Below are 25,403 nucleotides of genomic sequence, written 5' to 3' on the forward strand. Positions count from 1 at the left end.
TGATGTCTTTAAAATCTCAAGTTCAGAAGAAAGATAATGTTTTAATGATCTTGACAAATTGCTATAAAGCTCTCCTCTCTTAATTATTAATCTTAATGATAACAAAGTATAAGAGATTTAAATTGGTATAATTCACAGACCATTTCTAGAGAAATCAGGAAATCTTCACATTCAAGTGGTAAGGGCTTTCTACTCTCTGATGGGACTATGAGAGTTAATATACGAAATGGCAGAGGTTGTATATGAAGAAACCAGCTCCCCTAGAATCACTTTTTAAAAATATGTACATTCATGTCATATATTTAAAAAGTCAAAAATTGGGACCACAAAAGCAATCCATGGAGTTTGTACCCCAGACAAACCTATAGCTTATTAAAAAGTCTCAGTTCAGCTCAATTCAGTTCAGTCGCTCAGTCGTGTCCAACTCTTTGCAAACCCATGGACTGCAGGCCACCAGGTCTCCATGTCCATTATCAACTCCCAGAGTTTACCCAAACTCATGTCCATTGAGTCGGTGATGCCATCCAATCATCTCATCCTCTGTCATCCACTTCTCCTCTTGCCTTCAATCTTTCCCAGCATCAAGGTCTTTTCAAATGAGTCAGTTCTTCACATGAGGTGGGCAAAGTATTGGAGTTTCAGCATCAGCATCAGTCCTTCCAGTGAACACACAGGACTGATCTCCTTAAGGATGGACTGGTTGGATCTTCTTGCCATCCAAGGGACTCTCAAGAGTCTTCTCCAACACCACAGTTCAAAAGCATCAATATTTTGGCACTCAGCTTTCTTTATAGTCCAACTCTCACATCCATACATGACTACTGGAAAAACCATAACCTTGACTAGATGGACCTTTGCTGGCAATGTAATGTATCTGCTTTTTAACATTTTTGTCTAGGTTGGTCAAAACTTTCTTTCCAAGGAGTAAGCGTCTTTTAATTTCATGGCTTCAATCACCATCTGCAGTGAATTTGAAGCCCCCCAAAATAAAGTCAGCCACTATTTGCACTGTTTCCCAATCTATTTGCCATGAAGTGATGGGACTGGATGACATGATCTTAGTTTTCTGAATGTTGAGTTAAGCCAGCTTTTTCACTTTCCTCTTTCACTTTCATCAAAAGGCTCTTTAGTTCTTCTTCACTTTCTGCCATAAGGGTGGTGTCATCTGCATATCTGAGGTTATTGATATTTCTCCCAGAAATCTTGATTCCAGCTTGTGCTTCCTCCAGCCCAGCATTTCTCATGATGTTCTCTGCATATAAGTTAAATAAGCAGAGTGACAATATACAGCCTTGACATACTCCTTTTCCTATTTGGAACCAGTCTGTTGTTCCATGTCCAGTTCTAATTGTTGCTTCCTGACCTGCATATAGATTTTTCAAGAGGCAGGTCAAATGGTCTGGTATTCCAATCTCTTGAAGAATGTTCCACAGTTTATTGTGATCCACACAGTCAAAGGCTTTGGCATAGTCAATAAAGCAGAAATAGATGTTTTTCTGGAACTCTCTTGCTTTTTTGATGATCCAATGGATGTTGGCAATTTGATCTCTGGTTCCTCTGCCTTTTCTAAAACCAGCTTGAACATCTGGAAGTTCATGGTTCACGTATTGCTGAAGCCTGGCTTGGAGAATTTTAAGCACTACTTTGCTAGCGTGTGAGATGAGTGCAATTGTGCAGTAATTTGAGCATTCTTTGGCATAGCCTTTCTTAGGGATTGGAATGAAAACGGACCTTTTCCAGTCCTGTGGCCACTGCTGAGTTTTCCTTATTTGTTGGCATATTGAGTGCAGCACTTTCTCAGCATCATCTTTTAAGATTTGAAATAGCTCAACTGGAACTTTATCCCCTCCACTGGCTTTGTTCATAGTGATGCTTCCTAAGGCCCACTTGACTTCACATTCCAGGATGTCTGGCTCTAGGTGAGTGATCACACCATCGTGATTATCTGGGTCGTGAAGATCTTTTTTGTACAGTTCTTTGTATTCTTGCCACCTCTTCTTAGTATCTTCTGCTTCTGTTAGGTCCATACCATTTCTGTCCTTTATCGAACTCATCTTTGCATGAAATGTTCCCTTGGTATCTCTAATTTTCTTGAAGAGAGCTCTAGATTTCCCATTCTATTATTTTCCTCTATTTCTTTGCACTGATCACTGAGGAAGGCTTTCCTATCTCTTCTTGCTATTGTTTGGAACTCTGCATTCAGATGGGTGTATCTTTCCTTTTCTCCTTTGCTTTTCACTTCTCTTCTTTTCACAGCTATTTGTAAGACCTCCTCAGACAGCTATTTTGCTTTTTTGCATTTCTTTTTCTTGGGGATGGTCTTGCTCCCTGTTTCCTGTACAAGGTCATGAATCTTGGTCCATAGTTCTTCAGGCACTGTGTCTTTCAGATCTAGTCCCTTAAATCTAGTTCTCACTTCTACTGTATAATCATAAGGGATTTGATTTAGGTCATACCTGAATGGTCTAGTGGTTTTCCCCAGTTTTTTCAATTTAAGTCTGAATTTGATGATAAGGGGTTCATGATCTGAGCCACAGTCAGCTCCCAGTCTTGTTTTTGCTGACTGTATAGAGCTTCTCTGCCTTTGGCTGCAAAGAATATAACCAATATGATTTTGGTGTTGGCCATCTGGTGATGTCCATGTGTAGAGTCTTCTCTTGGAAGTCTTCTCTTGGAAGAGGGTGTTTGCTATGACCAGTGTGTTCTCTTGGCAAAACTCTATTAGCCTTTGCCCTGCTTCATTCTGTTCTCCAAGGCCAAATTTGCCTGTTACTCCAGGTGCTTCTTGACTTCCTACTTTTGCATTCTAGTCCCCTATAATGAAAAGGACCTCTTTTTTGGGTGTTAGTTCTAAAAGTCTACAATCTTTTATTTCCCTGGATTTATAGATTTTAAGGGGCTTCCTAGGTGGCACTGGTGGTAAAGAACCCACCTGTCAATGTAGGTGGAGGCATAAGAGACAGGTTCTATCCTTGGGTTGGAAAGATTCTTTGTAGAAGGAAATGGCAACCCACTCTGGTATTCTTGCCTGGAAAATCCCAAGGACAGAGAATCCTGGCAGGCTACAGTCCACAGGGGTCACCAAGAGTCAGACATGGCTGAAGTGACTTAGCACAGCAGAGCACACAGATTTTACACGTGTTTTACATGTTAAGGGAAATCCTGAATCCTTCACGTAGTCAGTGCCCTTTCCAGCTTCTGAAATTTTGCTAACATGGCACAGTCCACTTTCCTCTCTATTCTGAGTTTCCTTAAATTTCATCTTCTATCTCAGATTGTTCTTCCCCAACTAATGTTCACAAAATGAATCTCTGTCTTTGTTATTGTTGTTCTTTTGCCTAGTCATGACTGACCCTTAGCAACCGCATGGACTGCAGCACACCAGGCTTCCCTGTCCTTCACCATCTCCCGGAGCTTGCTCAAACTCATGTCCATTGAGTCGGTGATGCTATCCAACCATCTCATCCTCTGTCGTCCCCTTCTCTTCCTGCCTGAAATCTCTCCCAGCATCAGGGTCTTTGTCTTCCTCGATTCTGTGTCTTAGTTGTGTATAAAGAAAATCCACAAATTGGATGAGCTAAAGAACTGGGGTGAATGGTCCCCAGCTTCTGATAGGCGAGCATGCCCATCTTTCACTCCTGTAATGCAAACCTTTAAATGATATTTTTCTTATTAATTTCTGGGCCTGTGGTTTCTTTTTTCTCCAACAGGGCCTATTGAGTTGACTCATATATCCAATTTTGCTTCTCTCATTTTAGTCCTTAAGACATCAAAATCACTGACATGAATACATTTTATGTCCCATTTTTGTCTGGAGGTACAAATAAGAGAATATTCACCATCAAGGTAAATTTTACTTATTACTCTTTAAACTCAATTAGTTCTCTAAAGAATGATTTGGGAATTTTAATTGCTAGATTAGGAAAAGATAAGCTCCAAAAGAGACTATCTTAACATATTAGGTACATGAGCACAATGCTGTGAAAGAGCCATATTCATCCACTACCTTATATAAGCATTCATCTTTTTTCAAATGGAGAGTCTTCATAGTCTAAATCTTTCTAATATATATAACAAACACTGGACACTATGAATAAAATTTCCTCCCATTTTGGAAGCCAAATTCCACTTGAAAGTGCTGAACATTCCTTTTTCAATTATCTTTTATCTTGTTTCAATTATCTTGTTTACACCATCTTGTAGATGGCCAAATTATCTCTGCTAGAGTTTCAGCTGATGAGCTGTTGACTAATTTTTCTGAAGCTCAAGTTGGGTAACAATCAAAAAATGAAAATCTGAGTACATGTTTCTAAGTCATGGCAGAAATGATGTTTTAAAAGATTCTTATTTGCTTTAATATTTATAAACTCTGAATATATATCTCAAGGAACTGGAACTCCAGAAAGTAAAGCAGCACCCTCCTCAGGTTGTATCTATTTTAAGTAGTTGAAATTAAAGGTGTTAGCTGCTCAGTCGTGTCCGATTCTTTGTGACCCCATGGACTATACCAGGCTCCTCTGTCATCGAATTCTCCTTTCGTATACTAAACACTTTAAGTAGGTATTTGTAATTAAATTTCAGTACTGTTTTCATCAAATAAAAAATAAAAACCAAAAAGTGATTCACAGAATACTGGTTCAGGAGTTATTAGCAATTATTAAGTTTTAGGCTTTTGAGTTCTCCTCTATCTAGCACTATTAAGCTTGGAATAATAAGAAAATCATATATAAAAGAGCTATGATTTCACTGTCATGTTCATATTCAAATTTAAATACCAGGAATCTATATTACTGCGAGAAATAAACTAAGCCTTGGAAGAAGGTTATCACCTGATTTTAGAAATATCTCTACCATAAAACTTACTGCAAGCAATTCCCTTTCATCCTACTCCAACATTATTTAGGGATTTTTGTGATTCTTTGTAAAATAACATTGGCCAGAAAGTGATCTGATTTCTATTCTGTTTTTTTCTGCCTGTATGAAGGTTTAAATATACTAAAGAATGGGGATTCCATAAGAAATTCCAAAGTTACTTCCTGTGACCTCGATAGATGTTTGGATATGCAATAAAATATTTTCATTTATTTATCTTGTTTCATACAAATTACTTTTCCACTGGGTAGTAGGTACACTGCATGTCCTTAAAAAATAAAAGTATTTACATTCTAAGGTATTTTGAGTGAACTGTTTTCCCTGTATTAATGTAAATATTAAGAAACATAATCTGGACCTAGAATGCCTAGAATCCAGGCAAAGCCCAGAAGACAAAAAAAAAAAAAAAGACTGATAGTTTCAGCCCTGGTTTTTTCCACTTCTCACCAATATAATCTTCAACAACTTGTCTAAGCTTTCTGAAATTTAATTTCCTCCCCAGTAAAAGGAATTTTAATAGAATTCTTACATGTGAAAATTACATGATAGAATGCATGCAGAAATTTAGTAACACCTGCCACCCAGAAAGCTCTATGGTTGCTTTTTTGGGTTGATTTTTAAGCTTTTTTGTTCTTTAAATGAAAAGGAGCATTCCTTTTCCATGTTCTTCCCTTATGTGAGCTGATAATCATAATAACCATGTTAAAAAATTTTTTTTTGAAATCAACTTCCAAAGCTATGTACTAATAAGACATTCAGGGCTATTATGTTTACTTGTGTGTGCCTCTGTGTGTGTGTGTAAATCTAACCATTAGATTCAACATGGGGGAAAGGGGGAAATCAATGAGTTCCTGACAAGATGGCAAACTAGCATGGGCTTCTAGCTCTCTCTGCTGAATCCAACATCAAATATATTCTAGGACAGAAAGCCTTCTGAGACTGATCAAACTCTAACATAAAAAACCTTGGGAAACCTTCAGGAGTCTTTGAGACTAGTGCATATTTGTGTGTCTGGGGTGTGCACAGAGGAACTCCAGGAGCCAATTCTGATGAAAACAGGTAACTGAGGGAAGAGCTTTCTAGATGTGCCATATCTCATTTTCATTTTGTTTGCCTGGCTCCTCCCCAATTTTCCCATTTCTAGCTTATTGCCTATGGGGGGTCAGGTGGGAATGAGGAGCCTATAGTCACTAAAAGACCTGACTGCTTCACCTTTTGTACCACACTCCTTCTCCACAGATTAAGAAAGTAAAACAGAGGGATGGAGGTCCTGGTAAAAGCAATATCTGGAGTAGACAAGGTCTTCTGCAGGGAGAAGACAGATTTTAGTTGAATACAGCCATAGTCAATTCACTTGGAGTAAGGAAGCTAGGGCATGGGTTTCACCTTTCTCTCCAGGTATATCACTAGCCAAGATATTAATAAAAAACAACACTTTCAGGAAAAGAAGAAGAAAAAAAGAACTAATATAGAAAAAAATAATTTAAAAGTGGCAAATTAAGACTTCATATTTTTTTAAAAATCTCTAAGATAAAGAAGTTTTTGGAACATAGGACAGAAACAAGTATATAAATAAGAACCAATTGGAAATAATTAAAATAAAAAATATAAAGTAACATGAAGTTTAAAATGAAACTGAACAAGTTCCCAATGGGGAACTTCAAGCAAAGAGTCACAGTTGAAGAAGACAGCAGTGAGCAGAAAGACAGGTTATGAAATCCTTTCTAAAAGGCAATGGGATGGGATAAAGATATTGTTCATATTGCCAGATGTAAAAATTTACTTTGAAAATTCAAGAGAAATTAAAAATAATAAAGATTAATTAAAAAGTTCTGCCAGTTTGCTTAATATAAGATCCATATTTAATTAATCTGTATCAATAATTATCAAAGGAAAATATAAATAATCAAAATAGCATGATCCTGGCACATGTAAAGGCAGACTGATCAATAAAACAGAAGAGAAAATCAGTAAATAGATCCCAGTATGTAAGGAAATTTTGCATATGAAATAAACAATACTCAAATTAGTGGATAAAATGAGCAAAGGATTTCACTAGCTGACATCTAAGGAAATACATATGAATATTAAACATATGAAAGATACTCAATCTTACTCATATAAATCAAATTAAATCTACCCCAGGTTACTAAAATTCACCTTTCACAAGAGCAAAAAGCAAAAAAAAAAAGAAAAAATTATACAGTATAGCAAAAGTATAAAGAAATAGGCAAGCATATACATTCATGGTGAGAGTATAAATGACAGAGTCTTTTATGAAGGACAATTTAGTGACTTGAAACAAAATGACAAATGCATATTTTCTTAAAGTCACCAATTTTACTCTAGGAATGTTGGCTAAAAGTATAATCATGTATAGGCAAAATGATGCAGGTACCAAGTTGTTCTCTGGGTACAAAGTTGTCCCCTGCAGTGCTATATATAACACAATTTCAAACAATTTAAAATGTCTGTCTATAGGGGTCTAAGCCATTTTATTATGGAGAAGTCCAGAAAATGAATACAATTCAGTTGTAAGACAAAAGAATAGGAATGAAGGAGAGGAAGCGGACAAGGAGAGGAGAGAGAGATCTTGGGATACAATTTAAGAAACTAGTGCTTTCAAGTTTTGGTGTGCTATCAAAGCAGATCTACAATTATCTGGAAATTGCGTGAGAAGAGAAAGTAACAGGACAAGGGATACTGCATACTCCTCTTTACTATAAAGGGCAAATAATAGATATGCATACTTTCTTGTATATAATTATAATTCTGAAAGCAAAAACAAGAAACTGCCTAACAATAGTTTCAAACAGAGGTAAACAGATATCTTGAAGAGAGAGAAGTAGGAAGAATTTTTATTATAATCTTCTGTGTCTTTTGAAACTTCTAATGTGTAGGTGTCTTACCTATTCAAAATACACATACAATTAAAGTGAAAAAAAATAAAGTGAAAAAAAATGATAAGATGCTATTTATAATACCAAACTAATTATAAAATACCTAGAAATTTACCTCAAAAATAATTAATTAATATGATCTTATGGAGAATATTTTTTAACTAGAAGATCTTATAGAATTCCAGTATGAATTTTAATGGATGAGATAATACAATAAATTTACTCTGTCAACAAAGGTCCATATAGTCAAGGCTATGATCTTCCCCGTGGTCACGTAGAGTTGTGATAGCTGAACCGTAAACAAGGCGGAGCGCCGAAGAATTGATCACTTTGAACCGTGGTGCTGGAGAAGACTCCTGAGAGTCCCTTGGATAGCAAGGAGATCGAGCCAGTCAATCTAAAAGGAAATCAACCCTGAATACTGGTTGGAAGGACTAATGCTGAAGCTGAAGCCGCAGTATTTTGGTCACCTGATGTGAATAACTGACTCATTGGAAAAGTCCCAGATGCTGGGAAAGACTGAGGGCTCAAAGAGAAGAGGGCCATCAGAGGATGAGATGGTTGGATAGTATCTTCGATGCAATGGACATGAACGTGGGCAAGCTTCGGGAGATGGTGAGGGACAGGGAGGCCTGGCGTGCTGCAGTCCATGGGGTCGCAAAGAGTTCAACACAAATGGGCGACTGAACAACAGCAGCACATAGGTAGGAAAAAATACACATGAATTGGAAGGGGGATCCAAAAAGAGACTAAAATATTTATTTACACTTGAGGCAGCATTACAAGTCAGTGGGGAAAGGACAGATTATTTAGTAAATGGTGCTGGGAAAATTGATTCTCTTATATAGAGAAAAATGAAGTTGGATTGGAATGTACTAAAGACCAAATGTGAAAAGTAACACTATTCATCTAACAGGAGAAAATGTAGACACATATTTTCATGACCCTGAAGTTAAAGAAAATGTTCTTTTAAGAAGACCAGAAAAGTACAAAATGTGAAGCAAAGAATGAAATTGGCTCCAAAAAGAAATTAAAGGTTTCTATTCAACCAAGTACATCACAGGGAAGGTTAATAGAAAGGTGGCAGCCTTTGATATTTGTAATGTCAAAGACTGGCACGTTATTTAGTGCACCAGTTCTCATACGTTCAGAGCTCAAGACTCCTTTACTCTCAAAAATTACTGAGGGCCCTAAAAAGCAAATGCACTCACATCTGATACTGTGGGACACACACACACACACACACACACACACACACATATATAAAAATGCTTACTGTATTAAAGATGAAAATAACACATTTTAGAAATATTTGATTTTTAAAAGAACTATTATAATCATAATAAACATATTAATCAAATATTACAGTAGCAAACTAATTACATCTTAACATAAGCTTCATCATATTATAAAATAAAATTGTCCAAAGCCAAAATTTTACTGAGTAGTGATTAATTTTATATTTTTTTAAATCTCTTCAGTATCTGACTTAAGAGAAGGTAAGTAGGTTCTCATATTTGCTTTTACATCAAGTGGACTACAAAATATTCTTTGCCTGAAGTATGTGAGGAAAATCTAGCTTCACATAGATATCTAGTTGGAAAAAGAAAAAGCATTTTAATAACCTTTCCAGATAAGTGTTCATAGTCTTCTTTGCTACCATATCACAACTTGACAAAAAACAGTTTCTTAAATGTTAGCTGTAGTGTATAATCTAAAATCTACCAGGGAAATTCTCATATTCACCATGTTAAAATCCATTGGCTTATTTTGCACTTTGAATGGATCTTTATTCCCATGCATTTTTGGTTTTGTAACATCATGCATTGGTCATTTGGAAAATGCAGAATCACTGAGCTATGCGGACTCTTTAAAAGATTACACATTTTATTATTATATAATATCAAAAAAGGCATGTTTGTTAATATCACTACCAATTTCATTAAAAATCTTAAAACATTGGACGCTCTCAAGTTCATGCTGGCAATTACATCTTCCAAACTTCTAATTTTCCCTTGTAATTTCAAGCTTTATCTAGCAACAAATACTGTCAATTATTTTCCCTAATATGGCAAGGCTACTTAAGTTCATTTTCAAGAAAATATCTGCCAAATATCCAATTGTGAATAGTCATGGTTTGTTAGTTGTTCTTTGAAGTAAATCTGATTCTGAAAAAAGGAGGTGGTGGTTCAGCTTGCAAATCACACAGTCTCCCAAGTACTGCTCCTCAAGATTATCGCCACACTTCAGTACTCCGCAGAAGTGCTCTGCCTGTGAGGCCCATAGCATCACACAGAATATTAAAGATACAGCCAGCACTGGCACTTAATAAAATTAATGATCATTACTGTTTCATGAAGGACATTCTTAATTGAGCTTGATCTGTCTTTTCTTTTTTTCTCCAGCATGTGCATGATGAAGGTGACTATAAAGACTATTAGTACAGTTTGATGCCACTGTCTTGATTTGTGCTAAAGCTCCAGCAGTTTTACTCACCACTCTTTTGTGGCATCAGTACCAATGTTAATATAGTGAAGATGGTGAGAAAAATCTTATAATCATTATGGAAATAGCATTGGCCTGTGAACCTTCTGAACAGATCTTTGGGCATTCCTGCCTCCATGCGTACTGCAAGTTCAGTTGAGAACTACTGATGTGAAATATACAAGGGGTTATTACAAGCGTGTGTGTGCGCGCATGCACACACACACTCATGCAAACTCCAAAGAGATGAAGAAACCAACAGAAAATGGAGCAAAGCATGTTAATAGGCAATCCAGATAGTTAACTTTCACAATTAAGTAAATGCAAACTAAATAAAAAGCAATTTATAACTAACAATGAATTTATAGCCAAAATGGCAAAACAAAAAACATGAGGAAATATCAAGTATTATTGAAGTATTCCTCTGCTGATGGTGGGAGTATCAAATGACATAGTTACTTCAATCCATTAGTTGTTAGTAAAAATTAATCAACTTATTCCTGAGCATTCCTCCCACCTCAAATTTCTCTGTTGGTGCTCAATGAGAAATGCATATATATATTTATTGTAGAACTTTTTTATATTAGCAACAGATAGCAGCTGAAATGACTTATCTCTAGAGGAATAGAGATTTTTAATATAAAATGTGTGCAAATACATGTGTCCGTGTGTGCTCTTGCACACATTCACAAAGGCATACTTTCTGAGATCTGGACGTGATTAACTAGATTCATATATATTGGGTTGGCAAAAGTTGGTCAGGTTTTTCTGTACAGGAAAACAATAGTGTTAATAGCTTTTCTATATAGAAAAATGCGAATGAATATTTTGGGCAACTCAATAGCTATCTAAAAACATAAGTATAGATCAATGGAAGAGGATAGGAAACCCCAAAATAAACCCACACAACTATGGTCAAATAATATATGAAATAGGAGGCAAGACTATACAATGTAGGAAAGACAGTCTCTTCAACAAATGGTGCTGGGAAGACTGGTCAGGCACATGAAAAAAGTGAAATCAGAGCCTTCTTTAACACCAAACACAAAAACAAGCTCAAAATGGATTAAAGACCTAAATGTGAGACCAGATACTACAAAATTCTTGGAGGAAAATAAAGGCAGAACACTCTCTGACACAAACTGCAGCAATATCTTTATCGATTCATCTCCCAGAAATGGAAATAAAAACAAAAATAAACAAATGGGATCTACTTAAATCCAAAAACATTTTCATAGCAAAGGAAACGACAAAAAAAAAAAAAAGATAAGACAAATCACAGACTGGGAAAAAAACTATTTGTAAATGATGTGACCAACAAGATATTAGTTTCCAAAGTTTACGAACAGCTCATGATACTTAACAGCATCAAAACAGGGCACTCAATGAAAAAATGGGCAGAAGACTGAAATAGACATTTCTCCAAAGAAGACATAGAGATGTCCAAGGGGCACAAGAAAAGATACTCAACATTACTAATTATTAGAGAAATGCAAGTCAAAACTACAATGAGATATGACCTCACACCTTCCAGAATGGCTATCATCAAAAAATCCACAAGCAATAAAAGCTGGAGAGGGTGTGGAGGTAGGAACTAAACTGTTGGTGGGAATGCAAATTGTATAGCCACTATGGAGAACAGTATGGAGGTTCCTTAAAAAACTAAAAATAGAGCTATCATGTAACACTGCAATCCCATTCTTGGGCATATATCTGGAGAAAAATATGACTGGAAAGGATCCATGCAGACTTGTTCACTGCAGCACTGTTTACAATAGCCAAGATATGGAAGCAACTTAAGTGTCCTTTGACAAGAGGAATGGATAAAGACGATGTGGTACATAGATTCAATGGAATATTACTCAGCCATTAAAAAGAATGAAATAATGCCATTTGTAGCAACGTGGATGGGCCTAGGGACTGTCATAGTGAGTGAAGTAAGTCATATACAGGAGAAATTTTGTATGACATCCCTTACATGTACAATCTAAAAAGAAATTATACAAAAGAACTTACAAAAGAGAAAGAGACTCATAGATTTAAGAGAATGAACTTATGGTTGCCAGGGGGAAGGGTTAGTTAGGGAGTTTGGGATGGACATATACCCACTGCTACATTTAAAGTGGATAACCAATAAGGATCTATTGTATAGCACATGGATCTTGGTTCATTATTATGTGCAGTCTGGATGGAAGGGGAGTTTGGGGGAGAATAGATATGTGTACACATATGGCTGTGTTTCCTTGCTCTCCACCTGAAACTAGCACAACATTGTTAATTAGCTATACCCTGAAACAAAATAAAAAGTTTAAAAAAAAATAATGTGTAAAAAACAGAAATATACACAATAGCATTTATATATTTAAAAAACATATACAACATAATACAACATCGCGAACTTTCCAGTAAATCACTTGTGTAAATCAACACAGGAAAGGTAAAATGAAAGGTCATACATCATCTCTTCTAGGTTGAATTTCTATAAGAGAAGAGGAATGAGAGAAGATGGGGAATGAGTGACAATGCCAGGAAAAAAAGGAGGTTCATCCTGAAATCAGTGCTAGCAAATGATATCCTAAGTGGGGGAAGGGATCATTGGTGCTTCTCATTTCCACTTCTGCTCTCAAGGAAAAGAACTTAAATATGTCATATGAAGCTGAAGCATATGAATACTTTGACCTCCTGATGCAAAGAGCCAACTCATTGGAAAAGACCTTGATGCTGGGAAAGACTGAAGGCTAAAGGGGAAGAGGGCTGCAGAGGATGAGATGGTAAGGCAGCATCACTGACTCAATCAACATGAATTTGAGCAAACTCTGGGAGATAGTGGAGGACAGGGAAACCTGGCGTGCTGCAGTCCATGGGGTCACAAAGAGTCAGACAGGACTTAGCGACTGAACAATGAATAATGGCCATCTGATGTAACAGTACATACAAAAGTATTTTCTGATAGTCATCCTCTGGTATAAAATATAGTGCCATAAGCATTTCAAACATAATAACATACTTAGAAGTATTTACAGTTATAAATCTTAGGCAAAGACTAGTATTAAATAAGCAATTAGCTTTATGAATAGTTAATTGCTTTTTGTTTTGTTTTTTTTTTACCTCAAGCTAGAAGTTGTGATATGCCTAAATAATACATTCCAGTGTGAGTCTGACTGCTACCTGGTATTGCTACATAAAAACAATACGAACATAAAATGCAAATAAACGCAGTTTGCCAAAAGGAACTACTTTCTCACTTAACTGAAAAAGATTTTAGTGTTTAAAATTTTGTAATATTTGGGAAGTGGAAGAGGAAAATTTTTCAGAAGAAACTCTAGGAAACATGTGCCAATTAAAGATTTATAAAAGATAAAGTGAGGCATATTAAAAATTTAAGAGTTTATCTGATCAAACATTGATTGAAATGGGGTAGCATCAAATCAGATTTAAGAGTGGTCCACAAACAGGAGCTTAGGGGAGACTTAGAGAAGAGGGGAAAGTAAAACAATTATTTGATTAGCTATAGCTTAAGCAGTTGCATCATTTGGGAAAGTCTAGTTGGTTGGTTGTGATTGGTTGTACGTAGGTTTCCATTTCTTAACCTTGAGTAATTTATAGGCTTAGGTTTGTGTTTGCTTATGTAGGCTGCTAAGGCATTAAAGTCAACTCGATCTAAAAGATACAAACAGCTCATACAACTCAATATTAAAACAAACAAACAATTCAATAAAAAATGGGTATAAAACCTGAATATACAGAAAATATACAAACAATTAACAGGATATGAAAAGATGCTCAACACCACTAATTATCAGAGACATGCAAATCAATACTACAATGAGATATCACCTCTAACCTGTCAGAATGGCAATCATTAAAATGTCTAAGAATAACAAATGTTGGCAAGGATACGGAGAAACGGGAGCCCTTGTACACTATTAATGGGAATGTAAACTGGTACAGTCACCATGGAAAACAATATGGAGGTTCCTCATAAAACTAAAAATAGAGTCAGCATTTCCACCCTTGGGTACATATCTGGAAAAAATGAAAATACTACTTTGAAAAGATCCATGCACCTTAATGTTCATAGCAGAACTTTTTATAATAGCCAAGATATGAAAGTAACCCAAGTTTCCATCAACAGACAAAAGGATAAAGAAGATGTGATATATGCATATATGAACATTATTCAGCCATAAAAAGAATGATATTTTGCCATTTGCAGCAACATGGATGGATCTAGAGAATACTGTGCTTAGTAAATTGTCAGAGAAAGACAAGTTCTAAGTCTTTTAACTTATATGTATAACCTAAAACATAGAACAAATGTTCATATATATCAAAACATAAACAGACTCACAGATACAGAAAACAAATTAGTAGTTACCAGTGGGGAGAGGGAAGGAAGAGTGGCATGTTAGGGGTATGGAAATAAGAAATAAAAACTATTATGTATTAAAAATGCAACAAGGATATACAGCATAAACACAGTGAATTATGGCCATTATCTTATAGTAACTTTTAATGGCATATAAACTATAAAAATACAGAAACACTATTCTGTACACCTGAAACTAATATAATGTTGTAAAAAACTCTACTAAAAAAGTCAACTCAGATCAGCGGTCTCCTTGTGTAGTTAATTTAATAAGATCAATTAATAAGAAAAATAAATGCTTGATTCATAATTTATTGGTAGGAAAATAATGTTAAAATCATCTTAAATCATGTTAAAATCACTTAGGGGTTGTTTATTTCATGATTATTGGGACACACAAACAATCAGTAGTCTGTGATTTGCTGTAGAAAAAAAATGAAGATTTGAAGGTTAGATAACATATTCCACTGCTTGCTTGCTTAGTCCTGTCTGACTCTTTGCGACCCTATGGATGGCAGCATGCCAGGCTTCCCTGTCCTTCACCATTCCCCAGAGCTTGCTCAAATTCATGTCCACTGAATCAGTGATGCCATCCAACCGTCTCATTCTCTGACGTCCCCTTCTCCTCCTGCTTTCAATCTTTCCCAGCACAGGGTCTTTTTCAATGAGTTGGCTCTTTGCATCAGGTGGCCGAAGTATTGGAGCTTCAGCTCCAGCATCAGTCCTTCCAGTGAATATTCAGGATTGATTTCCTGTAGGATTGATTGGTTTGATCTCCTTGCTCTCTAATGGACTCTCAAAAGTCTTCTCCAACACCACAGTTCGAAAGCGTCAGTTCTTCAGCGCTCAGCTTTCTTTATAGTCCAACTCTCACATCCATACATGACCACTGGAAAAACCATAGCCTTGACTAGATGGAGCTATGTTGGCAAAGTTATGTCTCTGCTTTTTAATATTCTGCCTAGGTTGGTCAAAACTTTCCTTCCAAGGAGTAAGTGTCTTTTAATCTCATGGCTGCAGTCACTATCTGCAGTGATTTTAGAGCCCAAGAAAATAAAGTCTGTCACTGTTCCCATTGTATCCCCATCTATTTGCCATGAAGTGATGGGACCAGGTACCATGATCTTAGTTTTCTGAATGCTGAACTTTAAGCCAGCATTTTCACTCTCCTCTTTCACCTTTATCAAGATGTTCTTTAGTTCCTCTTCACTTTCTGCCATAAGGGTGGTATCACCTGTATATCTGAGGTTATTGATATTTTTCCTGGCAATACCAATGTTTTAATAATTTTCAAAAAATTTAAAGTGACCACTTAGTGCTAATGAATATTTTTAATTCTTAATTTTTCTTTTCTGAATGATGAGAGTTATGGATTATCATTTAAATAGTAAAAGTATCAAGTAAAAGATTAAGTAATAAAATAATCTGCCAAACAGGATAAGGTTGATATATCAGAATCAATAAAACATAACGAGAAATTGTGTATTAGCTATGCACATAGTCAAGCTTGAACTAAAAGAAAAGTATACATTTCTTAAGGAAATAATAACCAATTTAAATTTTTTTTTCTTTTAATCAGTTTTGATTAACTAACCTAATAATTGGTTCTGAAGCTCCAGACAAGAGGATTCCTAAATTATCCTCCACTATTCTGAATGCTGGTCAACCTGTGACATGGGTTCAATTAACCCAACTGTCTTCTTTGAAGAAAAGATGGGGAAAGCACACATGTGAATAAGCTTTAAAAACTATAATCTCTTTATGACTCTTTGCACCTGGTAAAATTTCCAGTCAAAGTGGAACACCCTATTCACTAAATAGTCTGAAACAGAAGCAATACACCATCATGGGTGTAATCTGTTAGTTGTTCCAAGAGTCCTGGCATAACAGTTTCCTCTGAATTTCCACCTGTTTCTGAAGGGCTTTCAGTGTATTTCACTCTTCTCCCCTTTCTTGGTACTTGCTGCGGTTAGTTTCTTAACACCCTCCAGTATTTATATTCAGGAATGAACTGAACTGTGTCTATTTTGTTCAAAGATTTCAATCTGTATATTCAGTTAGATGTAATAGTATATATTAAGCTAGTAGTACTCCAGAACTCTCATAAATCAAGTTTTATGGTCAGAGGTATAGATTTTAATTCCTGAGCTCTGAACTTTAGAGTTTTGTCTTTTTTCTGGTTACACTGGAACAAGAATGAAAGGAGTCATTGTTTGTAAAAAGCCTGGCAGTTTGAATAGATTCAGTAAAAAGATGGGAGGAAGGAAGGAAGGAGCGAAAGATGGGAGGAAGGAAGGAGAAAAATCGAAACTACAAAGAAAGATAGAACATGGGGATGAAAACAGATGAATAAAAAGAGAAAAAGATAATAGTGCACGAGTAGAAACATTCATCTCAATAAAGATACCTTAGAAATAATAAAAATAAGGTTACTTTATTAATCTATATATTTTCAAAGAAGACTGAGGTGATACCGAAAAGGAAAAACATGTCCTAGATGCACAAGCATAAAGCAGTGGGTGTGCTGTGAAGCGGAGAGAAAAGAGGAGGCTGCGGGTGGGGGGCTGGACTTGCCAAAGCTCCTTAGGTGGCCAGGGTCAGCAGCAACAGCTCTAGGTGGATGGAAGGCGGGCCATCACCTGCTCCACCAAGGAAAGAGGGGCGAGGAGGAGAAATGAGCATGTTGAAAGTTTTAAGAAGTTTATCAATTAAAAATAAATAAATAAATCAGGCAGATGTTAGGAGAGGCGCCTTACTTCTAATATCTGGCTCAGGACCCAGGTGGGGGGGGGATTTCACTTTAGGGTTCTCTGCTTCAACCACTTTACTGAGCGCACTTCAAAGCGAGTGTGACTGAGGACAGTGAAAAGGGAATCAGAAAAGAAAAACTAAAAGCAGGCTCTCTTGTTACTTTGAGTATAGTCTTAGCTAAATCTGAGAATTCCCTGATACTCATATCCTTATTCAGGACGATGAAGGGTTGGCAGGGAGAGAAGAATGCCTTATCCCCCAAGTTCTCTCTGTTTTTCTTATTTCAGTGTGGTGTTGTTACATACAATCACCAGCAACGTCAACAGAAGAGTTTCTGAGTTTTGCTATGAGAAACCCGATACTTTTCTATTCGTGAAGATATTATTGGTTGTGGCAGTAAGTGCCCTGAAATTGAAAATGTGGACATGGGATGAATTAAACACCAAGACAGAAACAAATATCACATAATAAAAACGTAAAAGGTACTTCTGGGGAGCTGAATAGTATGATACTCTTTATTTTCATGTAGTGAAGGAAAAAGTGTAGGCAAACATATGTTCTAGCAAAGAGAGTGGCCAATTTACTAGGATATTATTGTCTATCACTGGGCGATATGAATGAATTAACCAGAAAGAGAAATCAGAGCGCTAAACAGAAACAGTGGAAACCTCTGGGACACAGATGCAGCAGACATCACCAAATAACAGTGTTCTATGGTTCTTGTGTTCTTCTGGCTTTATTTTAATCTAAATAAGTACAATCTTCCGTCTGTGTTTCAAAAATACAATTAAATAATTTTAGAAATTAAGTTTCATTGTCACAGTGGAATATATCAGCAAATGTTCTAAACAATAATCAAACAGACAACATTTCATGGCTTTTTTGAGAACTTAACTTCAAAATTCAAAAACTCTGTTTAAACAGACAAACCAAATAGTGCTCGGCTATTTTTCTTTATTATTAAATTGTTACTGCAGACCTAGAGGTGGCTTCTAGGAATGTTATTACCTGAGATAACCAGATTATCTAATTTCAGACACGCTGAAAGCAAGTGTTTCCTATGAGTCTAAAATCAGACTCACACTGGCAACATTCCATAGTCTCTTAAAGTGCTGCCTGATACAAAAGATTTATTGCACTCTATAATGAAGTCTCCCTAGAAGAAGCAAGTAATATGTTTTAATCCTGCCACCTGTTTCTACACTTCTATAAGAAGGATTCATTTGTAATTTGCATTGCAGTTTTACGAAAATTATGGGCACCACACTTAAATATCTAATTATTTTTTAAAAAGGGACTTCCCTGGTAGCTTAGACTGTAAAAAATCTGCCTGCAATTTGTGAGACCTGGGTTTGATCCCTGGATTGGGAAGATCCCCTGGAGGAGGGCATGGCATACCCACTTCAGTATTCTTGCCTGGAGAATCCCCGTGGACAGAGGACCCTGGCGGGCTACAGTCCATGGGGTCGCAAAGAGCTGGACACGACAGAGTGACTAAGCACATTTTTAAATAAAATATGGAAGATAAAATGCTCAAAGCTATTTGGACTTTGTGAATCCTTTTATGAGCAAATAAATCCTGAAATTTGAACTCAGTTTTTCCACAGCAACTGACATCTGGGACTGGACTTATTGAGCCTGGACCTCTTATGGGAACACTGGAAAGATAACAAAGAGCAGCAAAAGCCTGCAACTGGAAACCCTGAACTTTAAGTCTTTAAGTTATGCAGACAGCCTCTCCTTTCTAGGTGATGACCAGTGATAAGAACTGCTATGACTCAAACCTTCCTGCCTCCACCAAGGGATATTAGAAGGAACAACAGGAACTCTTGTTTCTTCGGGGTGGGAGAAGATCATTGTACTTAAGATGTTTGTCTTCTGAAAACCCATACTAGGAAGCTAGTTGTGCCATGGAATTTCCTAACATGACCTTAGGCAAGGTTCTTAACCATTCTGATACAGAATTTCTTTATCCATACAATGGTAAAGAGATGCTATCCAACTCACCGTGTTGACAGAGTATTAAAGGTGATGCTGACCCTTAGGTGCCTAGCATCTTTAGGGATTCTATGACTGTTTACTATCATTACCATTCTTTCCAGGAAAGAACAAAGCTGAATTTCTCATTTACAAGCGTAGGAAAGCAACAAAAAGAAGAAAATGATTCTTTTCTTCACACTGATCAGGCATATTAGACTCCATTTCTTTAACTTCTACTTTCCAAAGTGCTTTTACACGTTACACTATTTCTTTGCTTTTTTTTTTTAATCTGCCCTAGGAAATAAACTGGATAATTCTGGTCTTCTATATGGGCCAACGGGAAAGATGATGGGGGAATTTTGGTTATCTCTGCTCCCTGAGAAGTAAGGAGAAGACCACACAAAGAGCAAAGGCCAGTACAGAAATAATTCTACTCCCCACTCAACTCTTGTCCAACATCATCAACTCCTTGATAAAGTAGAAAGGTAACACTTCATTTTTTCAAAGAAACACAGATCTGCTACTACCCCAAAAAAATTCTGCACAGCAAAATATTAAAATATTTGAAGCTTAGGAGGAAGAAAATAGAATACATTTCATTATTTTAAAATAATAATTTTGCTGAACAGATGTTGGCAATTAAAAAAATCTTCAAAAAATTTAATGACTAAATCATTGGTAAACTTTTATTTCCACTTCCCCTAACTAAACACTATAATAAAACTTGATCTAACATTTTTAAAACTTTGAAGAATAAATTATTTTTAAATTGAAGAATATCATTCTTTTATTTTTGTGCTTTCATTAGGGTGTGACACAGATTTAGAAAATAAGTAATTTTTAATGGTCAAGAGCTATACATACTAACTACTGACCAAATTTTTTCATACAAAATTACATCCGTAAATCTAGGTTTATATTTAATTTTATAACCCATTATTCTAAGATTCATATGATTTTAAAAATGATATAAAATTTCTGATAACAAAATACTAATCATGTTTGTAGGACATTGAAAATTAGGCATACTATCTTACACTTTTTTTTTGGTGGCTTGAACTGGAGACTTTCTCCCATCTTAGATCACTTCTTTGTTTTCAAACCTTCAGCAGTTCACCTGTCACCACCAAATTAAGACAGGAACGTTTATCATTCTGGAATGCACTAATTCCTACCAGGTCATCACGAGTTATATTTTCAGCTGCATTTCTAATTACTTAATAGATTTAATTCGTCCCATATGTCTATACTTTACAAACATGATGAAAGAGACAGTGGAATATGGAAAGACAGAAAAGCTATTTGCACATGTAATCTAAAGAAGAAAAAATAGACTTAACTGTAATTCAAAGTAGAATGTTTCAAATAATAATGGGAGAAATGCCTTGTCATGGACATAGAGAAAATATCAATTAATAGTGACTGGAAACAGAAAATTAAGGTCTACAAAGGTCAAGTGGCCTGCCCAAGGCCACATGCTGGGATTAAATGGTCATCTCAGACTCAGAGGAGAGCAAGTAAGATGGTGGAGCACCACTAAACTTATGAGGGTCTGGTGAGGCTGGACAAAAAGGTAATTTTTCTGTTGCCATGTCTGTCTATATGGAAGGCCTCTTTCATCTATTGGAGCAGTCTGAAATCTTACCTGGTCTTCGAGCCTCAACATAAGTAGCTTTCTTTGCACTGACATATAATACTTAAAAATTATTATTATGACACTAATATATTCTGCCTTGGAACTAACATTAAATATGTTACTTGCAGACTCATACTAAGTACAATTTGGTTCAGATGTGAGTGACAAAAACCCAAGTCAATTAACAGTGGCTTAAATGAAAAAGAACTTGGCTTCTCCCTTGTGTAAACATGTGACGAAGCAGAAGGGGCAGACATAGCGTGGCCCCGGGGGCCTTCTGTCTTGCCACCAGATATAATCCTGATCTCATGATCCAAGATGGCAGCCTCTGAGCTCCTGGCAGCGGGATGCAGGAAGAGACAAAGAGGGGGAGAAGAGGGCATGTGGGCACAGTCTCTCAAGGAAGAGTCACAGAAACCACCATGTGATACATCTGCTGATAGGCCATAAGCCATTTTTTAATCACATGGCCACATAGAGTGGAAAGGGAAGTTGGGAAATATAGCCTAAAAGGCTATTCTTTTATATAGAACATAATCTTATACAGAATAAGACTATATTCTGAGGTAAAATAGGCTTATTAGCTAGTTATTCTCTTGGTATGGAAACAAGTGAATAGGATATTGTGAGACAACTAAAAGTCTTGGCTACAACTTTAAATAAATGAGTGAGAAGGTACATTTACTAATCACTGGTTATATGGTCAATATGTGACAACATTCATCATATAATACTCACAACAATCCTAAAAGCTACTCTATTTTTGTTTCCACTTGATATATAAAGAAGTTGTATCTTACAGTGGTTAAGTAATTTTGCCCAGAGTGAAGGTGGCCAGTTGAATCTAGAACTGCTGATCGTGAACAACATATTACTTTACCACCGAAAAAGACTCTTATGCAAATGTGTTTTGTTTTACTATAAGATATTATGGAAAAACCCAAGTGAACGTTTTGGTCAACCCAATATTGGGTTAGATTTATAGGTAATGTGGCTTATCTTCACTTACTCGTTAATTCATTTAATAAATATTTATTGAGCAAATAAAAACTATTCTAGGTCTTGGGGATACCAGAAGAATTATGATAGCATATTTTATCTTATTTATTAAAGGTTTAGTCACTGGGATTGGTAAGAATACAAAGTGCCCCTACCCTCATGCAGCTTACTTAATAAAATAGCCTTCTGTATAGTCTTTAATTATAAGCAACAAGCAAAAAAGAAAAAGAAGTTGTAAGAACATAGATTAGGAGAACAATATCTAGGCTGGGGTGAAGAGCTGAGTCAGGGAAGGCTTCCTTGAGAAAGTTGCCTCTGGAAGAGCAATTGACATATGTGAAATGCTCCATGTATATACTGAATTAATCAATTTATTAACAAAAAGGGAGATCAGTTCAGAAGATATGTTTTGTAAGCTTGGGAAACAGAAGGAAGGACCCTTCTAAGTACCCATGTGGCTGTAACTCAGAGTAGATTCTCCCACTTCCCAGAGCACATGGTTGATTTCAATTACTCGTTGCATTAAATCAAACAGCTTTGTTTCCTCTCTCAAATGTCCACGCAATGAAGTAAAAATTTTCGGCATAAGATCATCTAAAATGTGTTATTTACTTAAAAAAGCTCCACATAGGATCAGAAAACCTGTCTATTGCTCACATGGTTTTCTGAAAATCAGAGTTGATAGAATCAATAGATTCTATTAGAATCAATAAATACTGATTCATCGACAGCATTTTCAAAACTAAGGAAAACATTCTAAAAAATTTGTAATAGTACTCTCCTTTCAACGTTTACACACATCTTTTCAAATCCGGGTTAATGCTCCTAAGAAAAACACAGTTAAGACCCACCAGCAATATCACAATGTCTTACTTGTTGTTTTGTTTTGCAAGATAATCACATTTTAGTTTAAGAGCTTCTTGAAAGCTACCCTTATAGAAAAATACTGGCTTAGGTTGGGCTCCTGCTAGGAAAACTAAGATAGAAAAATTTACATCTGCATTTGAAACTCAGCACTCTCTCTCTTAGCGGTGCTAATGATAGTAACTAAGGTGACTGAGCTTAACATTGCTTTTTTTTTAATTTGAAGAATGAAAACATAGCCTATTATTATGAACTCAGAGAAGAATACTTCAGATATATTGAAACATTAAATACATAACATAAACAAGAAATCTGAGAGCCCATTTGCAGGGAAAAAAGGAAAACGGTGTTATTTTTTTTCATGAGCCAAAATCACAACAAAATAGAATAACCTATACTAAGTATATGGTGTGGACTTCCCTGATGGTTCAGCGGGTAAAGAATCTGCCTGCAATGAAGGAGAGACAGGAGACTCAGGTTCGATTCCTGGGTCAGGAAGATCCCTTGGAGGAGGAAATGGCACCCCACTCCAGTATTCTTGTCTGGAAAATGCCATGGACAGAGGAGCCTGGTGGGCTTCAGTCCAAAGGATTGCAAAGAGTTGGACACGACTGAGCATACAGGCTTACTAAGTATACCAATGTTAGGTTGAAACAGCCACTATTTTAATTAAACATATCAATTTTGGGGAAAACAACAGGAGCCACAGCAATTTTAAAAACAAATACATGGATAAAATGTAACCAACACATACAGTACAAAAAATGAAATGCCCTGAAAAAGGTGTTAATGTAGAATGGATACACTTATTTCCAAACTCAAATTTCAGTTCTTTGCTTCCTCAGGGTGCAATGGTGTTCCCAAGTAAGCTATGGTCTTGTAAACTGTTTTGATGGAAATGGAAATAGGAGAGAAAGGAACTTTTACCTCTGTTGGAGGATACTCTCTTAGAGGTCTCCTCTGTTCCCTCAAATATCTATTGCAACTCTACATGGACACCACCTAACCTCCCATTCCACCAGGCCTGGCCTTGTGATTCAAAGTAGTCGGTGGTAAAAAGGAATTCTGTGACATGGTGGGGTATCCACTTGATCCACTTTTCTTCTCTATACAGAACAAACACTTTTCCAAACTCATGCTCATGGACACTCACTTTCTCAAGGCAAATCACCCAAAATGCATCCACCATTTTCTACGCATAACTTCTATATTTCTGTTTATGGTACTAAAATCATGCTCAAGCTCAAAACCCTGGAATTTAATTTTTCTTACTTTTTCCTTTCCCCCCCTCCCATAACAGACAATCAATTGTCAATGACGCACCCTCAAACCCTCTTACAATATGATATATTATTTTTATTTCACTAGCTGCCAGTCTCATTCAAGTTCTTCTCTGGGCGGTTAGCCATAAAAGAATCTTAACTGGTGTGCCTGCTCTTAGACTTGCCTCTGTGTTAAACATAACATTTATTCCATAAAATTTTACTAAAAGCCTCATCAGCTCAGACTCTGTGTTGCATACTTATAATACACACCACAGATATCTACCTTCCTAAACTAGTATTAGTAATGTGCTGAAAACCCTTCAGTAACCCATCTTAAATGTCTCCTTCATCTAACATTGATGCAGTTCACATTCTGGCATCTCCTCATCATTGCAGACTTTTATCCTTTCATTCCACACCTACCTCCCTGCTTCTCCCCTGCCGCCAGCTCCGTCCCCAACATTTACCTATTTTTTCAGTACAGTAAACCAGTCCTTGTAGTACCCTGAGTTCCCACCATCTCCTTTGTGATTATATTCATTCTATTTCATCCATCTGAAATAGCCTCTTTAATATTATCTTCAAAAATGGTGAATATGCTAAATTCACCTTCAATAATTAAAATGTAAATGGCTTTTTGATGTTTTTATTATACTCTGGTTGCATAGAAAATAAGTATTTCTTCCTTAAAGACTCCTAAGACCCCGCTGAGGATTTAAAAATAAAACATTTAAAGCCTGGTCTTCCAGGGATGTGGATATTTTATAATCCTTTTACTATTTAATTATGACTTAATTATTGACAGTCTCCTGTCATAGGCAAAAATCCTTTGAAAACAATTAAGCATTACTATTTCCAGTTCATGGAGGAATGGGAATTCCACTTAAGGCAGACAACTGATACAGGCAGGTTAATAATAAAATATCACCAAAGCAGCTTAAGTAGTTAGGTCTTAGAATTGAGATGTGTTGATGCCATCCATTACTTTAAAATATCCCACACCATTGTCTCATTTGGAAGAGCAATATACTATTCTCCAACATCTTAATTTATTTAATTAATTTGCTTCTAATAGTGAAAGGGGCACATCCAAGGATAAGTGTGTTTCTCCTGCCAGACTGTGAGCTCCATCAGGGTAGCAATTACTACTTTTTCCCTAAGATCACCAATATCACAGTCCACCTGAAGTGTCTGCTCATTATGTAACCCCCTGGGTCTAACTCTGACCTATTAATTCAGAAACTCTAGGGATGGGGACCATATTTAAAAAAAAAAAAATCTCT

The 25,403-nt window shown here is 36.2% G+C and overlaps 1 protein-coding gene across 2 annotated transcripts in view; it reads right to left on the bottom strand.

Annotated features, from left to right (window-relative positions):
* The window catches only part of EDIL3 (EGF like repeats and discoidin domains 3), a 469,087-nt gene that overhangs the window by 147,688 nt on the left and 295,996 nt on the right, over window positions 1–25,403 (bottom strand). The gene's annotated exons all lie outside the window — the stretch shown is intronic.

The sequence above is a fragment of the Cervus elaphus genome, chromosome 9, assembly GCF_910594005.1.
Source record: "Cervus elaphus chromosome 9, mCerEla1.1, whole genome shotgun sequence".
NCBI classification, from domain to species: domain Eukaryota; kingdom Metazoa; phylum Chordata; class Mammalia; order Artiodactyla; family Cervidae; genus Cervus; species Cervus elaphus.